At 40.7% G+C, this 6435-nt stretch overlaps 1 pseudogene; it reads right to left on the bottom strand.

The window, feature by feature from the left end:
- Window positions 1–473: 473 nt before the first annotated feature.
- On the bottom strand, window positions 474–592 carry LOC133369484 (5S ribosomal RNA; annotated as a pseudogene).
- Between the last annotated feature and the right edge of the window lie 5843 nt (window positions 593–6435).

Below are 6435 nucleotides of genomic sequence, written 5' to 3'. Positions count from 1 at the left end.
GCCCAGAAGGGAATGCAGTTCTTGGGCTGAAAATAGTTGCCGACCACTGGTCTACTCAAAGCATGGCTAGCTCAGGATCCAGTGCTTGATGTTCTCCTTGTATGCTTTCCAGGGAGGTATGGCTGGCCACTATAGATGCATGAATGCTAGCCTAGCTGGGCTTCAAGTGTCTGTGTTTTTAACTGCCTAATCTGGCTCTGTAAATCTGAGAAGTGTGGCTCTGAACAGGAATGAGAAATGTTATGAACTGAGGTGGCGTTTGTCTCTACTTTTGTTCGGTCCCTTGTACAACATCTCTGTGTTTGGTTTTCTTTGCTTGTCTGTTTCCTGGCCACTTTTCCAAAAAACTGGATTGTTGTTGTATACCTTCAAGTCGATTATGATTTATGGCAAGTCTATGAATCTCTTGGATGTATTCACAGGGTTCTCATGGTAAGAGGTATTCAAAGGTGGTTTACCAATGCCTTCCTCTAAGCCTACGACACTCAGTATTCCCAGGCGGTCTCCCATCAGAGTACTAACCAGGCCTGACTCTGCTTAGCTTCCGAGAGCAGATGAGATCAGGTGTGTTCAGGGTAGTATGGCCGTAGAAAACCTGGATTAGGGAGATGCAAAGAGTGCAGTTCATGAAACAGTGCTTCTGTAAACCACACTGAATCAGAGGATGTCAACTTCTGGTGAATTTGTTTCATGAAATGGGGAAAGTAAAGATCTCTGTGAATGTAAAACAACAGCTTAATCAAAGAAATAAACAAGAGTGATGCTGTAATCTTTGCAGAATTGGGTGGGTGGGTGGAGGAGGGAGACCCTTCTGATGGGCTTGTGCCTACTGTTTTCTTTGTAGCTGGTTCCAGAGCCTAAACCATCTGTTCCTTGTTGTAGGTTGTTAAGTTGAATGTGCTGCCAATACAAATAGCAGCTACACTTAGTGTTTGTTTGCATAAATTGTTTTGAAAGCTTCACAATGAATTTTTGGGATTATGTGAAAGGCGAGAGGGCGGTGGTTCAGGAGGAAGGGACTTCTGAGGATGTGCATTGTAAGTTACCGATTTCTTAAAGGTAGCATAAAAGAAAAGAAAAGAAAACCAGCCACAAGTGTATGATTTTAAAGTTAAAAATAAGAATAAAAAGAATTTGGTGGCTCTGTTGACCAATTTATAATTTTTATTGATTATTTATTAATACTTATATTTACCCCACACATTTCAGATATATTACCAGGGCAGCTGACAATAGCATAACCAAAACACACTAAAACATCCTAAAATGAAAGATATGAAATTAAAATTAAAATGAAATGAAAGCTAAAACCAGCATTCAAATAAAAAAGAGTTAAGAAGTCTATGCAAATGTAGAAAAAACAAGTATTTGTTTGGCTTCATCAGAGTTTGCCAAGGATGAGACTCTTTGAGGAGAATTAATTCCAAAGCCAGGATGCCACCACCAAGCAGGTCCCCTTTACAGTAGTTCCCTGTAACATCTCAGATAGCAGGGAAACCTGGTGGAGGAATGTACTTCAGTGGGAGAGCATCTCCTTTGCATGCAGAAAGTCTCACATTCAATCTCTGGCATCTCCAGGTAGGGCTAGGAATGTCCCTTGTCTGACAATGCTGAGTTAGATGGACCCATGGTTTGACTTAATATAGGGCAGCAAGCTAGTTTCCTATGTTCTCCTAGGGATGCTCAGTGGTAGGGCATCTATTCTGCATGCAGAAGGTCCCAGGTTCAATCCCCAGCAGCTCCAGGCTGGGCTAGGAAAGACTCCTTCTGAAACTCTGGAGAGCTTCTGCCAGTCAATATAAGCTGTTCTGAGCTAGATAGACCAACAGTCTGATTCAGTTTAAGGCACCTCCCAATTTCAGCCTATTCCAACAGAAGAAGGCAGGCCCTGCTGGTTCAGAACAAATGCCTATCTAGTCCAGCGTCCCATTTCTCACAATGGCCAACCAGATGCCTTTGGGAAGCCTACCAGCAGGACATGAGGGCAATCACCATTGTTCTGCAGCAACTGATTTTCAGCAGAGGTATGCTGCCTCTGATCCTGTAGATACCTTATCGCCACATGATTAGTTGCCATTGATAGCCTTATTGTCCATGAATTTGCCATCTAATCCATGAATTTATCACCAACAACAACTTGTGGTAGAGAATTCCAAATAACTATATGCTGTATGGGGGGGGATGACTTCCTTTTTTTGGTCTCTCTTGCATTGTCTACTGTCCAGCTTGATCGGATAACCCTGGTGGATTCTAGTATTGTTCGAGATTAGGGAGGGGAGGTTCTGTCAGTTTTGTTTCTCTCCGTTTTCATTTTACCAAACTTAAATACAATTTTCTACATTTCTGCAGCAATCTGAGGTGGTTGTTTTTTTTTAAAAAAAACCCTCATGAAAATTCTTCAGCATTTTAGTTCAAATTTCTCCTAATAAACACATTTTTGCAAGCCGTTTTGACTAATGTACAGTATATTTTTGTATGTTTTCATTAAGATATGCATTTTTATGCACACTTTCTCCCCAATATATGCATTTTTGTAAGCGCTGGTTGGTTGGAGAAGTGCATCGCAAAATTCAGATAATTCAACATTTCAAAGGAAAGCTGTAGTTTTGGTTCTCATATTGTTTCAGAAAATGTAAATTTGATAGATGCAGCTTTAGATACAAAAAATCAAATTTTCTCCCATCCTTATGTATAATTTTATACACCTCTATCATGTCTCCTCTTATCTGCTCCACCCCCCAAAAAAAACTACTGCCCAACATAGACTTTTTGGAAGGATTCAAGCACATACCATAAATTTAGGCTTTGTGCAATTAAAGGGAACTAAAGTGCTGTATAACTCTAGTGCAACAAATCTACTTTTTAAAGAAGAACAACAACAGACTTTTGCAGTGAGGAGACTGACAGGGAAATCCACTAAAAAGTGTGGATGAAGGAATGGTTAAGTGGAAGCTGTGTAAATACCCTGCAGGCAAATAAAGGTGAATGCAGGCAGAATTCTCATTGTCATATAAATAACCCACAAACAGATCAGAACGAATGCTCAATAAAGACCAGACATAGGCAATGGGCACATTAGTCACCTATAGCAAATTATTTCCATTGGCCACACCTGAAGGGGCAGTGGGTTGATCTGCCAATCGGTTGTGAAATCAGTCTGACATTGATTTTAAAAAGCAACACTTGAGCTAATCCTACCAGTTTTTAGAGTAAAAAGGGGTGGAATTTGACTAGTAGCATGTGAACCCATTTTCAGAAAAGAGAGCTGGAGATGTACTGGAACTGGCACAACAGTGTGTCTCCACCCATAGTCTAACTTTTGTGCAACAAAACCAGGATGCATGTTCAATGAAATGGGTCATCCGAAGGAACCCATAACCATTTCTCACTGCTGGTCAGTGGTGCACAGCCTGTGAACATGAAATTATCATGTAGCAATCATGGCTAGTGGATGTTGTTTGACCTATCCCCTTTTGTTTGCTTAAACCATTTTTAACCATCTAAGAAGGCAGTAATAGAAACATCAAGTGGCGGGGAGCCAGTTCGGACGCTTGCATAATTTCTCACAAAAAAGCAATGTGTTCAGCCCTTTCTTCACAAGACTCATTTCAACATGTTTAATCCGCATCAAGCAAGTCACTCCTAAATCTATCATGCTCTTTTCAATTGGAGACCTTTCTGGGTTGTAAGTGGCCACACCTTCCAAAGTGGCTCCCCTTCTTGACTTCCAGAGCATGCAATGATAGCGTTTTCTAAGGGTTGGGGGGAGAGCTCCATGCAATTGCTACTCATCATTTCTTAGCAGTGGTAATTCTCTGGTTTTAAGTGAATTGACCTGCCTGCTTTCATCTTCAGGTAACAGGGCCTCGTTTATAATTCAGGCCAGGAGCTTATGGAGATTTCCAAAGGGGCCCAGTGCTTTGCTTTTACAATGCTAGTTAAAGTATTCGTGCTGATGACAGTTAAATTGTCGAGGGCTCTGTTCTTCATATACATCACAGACATAGAAGGTCTTCCAAGGACCTCCCCCAAATGGAAGCCAGATGTTATCCCCGCATATCGATGGTCCGCTTTGCTTCATTCCAAGCACTTCTCTTGACTCTCAACTCAAACCTTCTGTCTCCCTTGTCACGCTCTGGTGTTTAATGATGTTTTATTGCATTGGTTCACAAAACCCTTGAGTTTTTCAGTTGTCCTAAGTTAATGGACTGGATCTGTACCCATTTGCTAATACAAGGTCTTTTTTAGTAGGTAGCAGTTCTATTAAGCATAAATCAAAGTTTCTGATAAAATATGAGATTTCCACTGAGCCTAACGAAAAAAGGGGGGAGGGGAGGTAGACTTCTTGTAGGGGGAAAAAAAATCCCGGTTATTGTATCTTGAATAAGGTAGACCTTATAGCCTGCCGAGGGATTTACAGCATCCCCTGCCTAGACATTACATACAAATCCACCATGATGATTTGGCATCATGTTTCTTTCCCTCTTGCTCATAAAACCACAATGAAGTCAAATTTACATTAGGTAGTAGAGCTGCTTTTTTCATTGGATGGTAGAGTATTCTTATATATTTTTTTAAAAAATGAATCACCTAAGCTCAGCATTTTAAAAATAGTAATCACAGTTCACAATGTCTTATTAATTAAAATATGTTAACCTCACCTTATTTATTTATTTATTATATTTGTATGCCACATTTCATCACTAGGTGACCTCAAAGCGGCCTCCATAGCAAGAATAATGCAATATCATAAAAACAATTCTGAATAATAATAATAAAACATCAACAGTATCAATCAATAACTTCACAAACCACACTCAAATCTCCGATCAATCTACTCTGCAAAAGCTAGAGAAAGCAGATATATTTTTATCACACAGCAGAGTGTCATCATGATTATGACCATCCATGTCTCCAATAGGAGAAAGTTCCACCACTGGGACACCACTATAGAGAAGACCCTTCTCCAAGTCCTTCTCCATAGAGAGCGATGTAGCCACCCATCTGGAGTTCTTTCAGGAATTCTAAAGCGTGCACAACAGCACCCATCTTGTTTCATAGTGGCCACCCAGAGAAATGTATAATCATAAGTGACACTGAATAGGTAGTGCCCAAGGACTTCTACAGCTAAAGATCTTCTTGCTGAGCCACCCCTCTGAGAGCTGCAGGTGGAGACCATTCTGCTGGCAAGCAGGCTGACAAGCAGACAAGTAGGCAGGCAAACAACAGGTTGGTGCTCACAGGATGCAGCAGACAGTTACCAGAGCCCCTTTCCATCCATATGGAGCTTCAGGCTAGCTAACGCTACATTGATTGTGATCACGGAAACATATTAAACATTACAATGGTAATAGAGCCAAGGTGGTGTTGAGATTAGAGTGTTGAAATGGAACTTGTGAGACCCCACTCAGACACGATGCTCAGTGAGTGACCTTGGGCCACTCACTGCCTCTCAGCCTAAACCTACCTCACAGGATTGTCACAGAATTGTTGTGAGGATAAAACGGGGAGGGGGATAACCATGTATGCCACCTTGGAGGAAAGGCAGGGTATTATTATTATTATTATTATTATTATTATTATTATATCCCACCCTTCCTCCCAGCAGGAGCCCAGAGTGGCAAACAAAAGCAATAAAAACATTAAGACATCGTAAAGCAGACTTTAAAACACATTAAAATAAAACATCTTCAAAAATGTTACTTAAAAAAAGCTATGAAAATTCTAAGATTAAAAACATTTTAAAAATGAAAGTTTAAGAACATATTAAAAAGCAATTCCAACACAGATGCAGGGGCTGATGGGAGCTGTAGTGCAGTAGATCTAGAGAGGACGCAAAGGGCTGTATCCAACTAAGTTATTCTGGGAATGAATCCATTGAAATTAATGGGCCTATGCTAGTCACATCCATTAATTTCATGGATGTACTCTGAGTACAACTAACATTGGATACCAACTCAAGTTTGGGAAAGCTGCTCTAAAGTGGATGAGGGGAATCTTTAGCCCTCCAGATGTTGTTGAATGACAACTTTCATGCCCATGCTTGCCCACACCTGACAAAGGCTGCCCACACCTGTTCTACGTCGGGAGTAAAGCACCGATGCTTGTATCAAGTATCCTGAACTGGGGGAGGACAATACTCAGACAGGCAACCCATTTTTTCCTTACTGATTCTTTCTTTAGTAACTACTTGTTTGTTTTTTCCTCAGGCTTTACTTCCTCCCTTCCTCTTCCTTTCTACTAAGTCAGAGGTAGTGTCTGTGAGTATGAGCCTCATGGCTCTACAATGGCCAAATATGTGTCTGTAGTCAGAATGATTTCATTTTTCAGTTGTAATAGACCTTATGTTTCTTTTGTCTGTCAACCAACTGTCGTACTAGGCTATTTTTTTCTGCACTCCTCTACAATATATACCAAACTCCAATACTCTAAAGT

The sequence above is a fragment of the Rhineura floridana genome, chromosome 13 (assembly GCF_030035675.1).
Source record: "Rhineura floridana isolate rRhiFlo1 chromosome 13, rRhiFlo1.hap2, whole genome shotgun sequence".
NCBI lineage: Eukaryota > Metazoa > Chordata > Lepidosauria > Squamata > Rhineuridae > Rhineura > Rhineura floridana.
The sequence above is the reverse complement of the archived record's forward strand: the minus strand, read 5'-3'. Positions and strand labels throughout refer to the sequence as shown.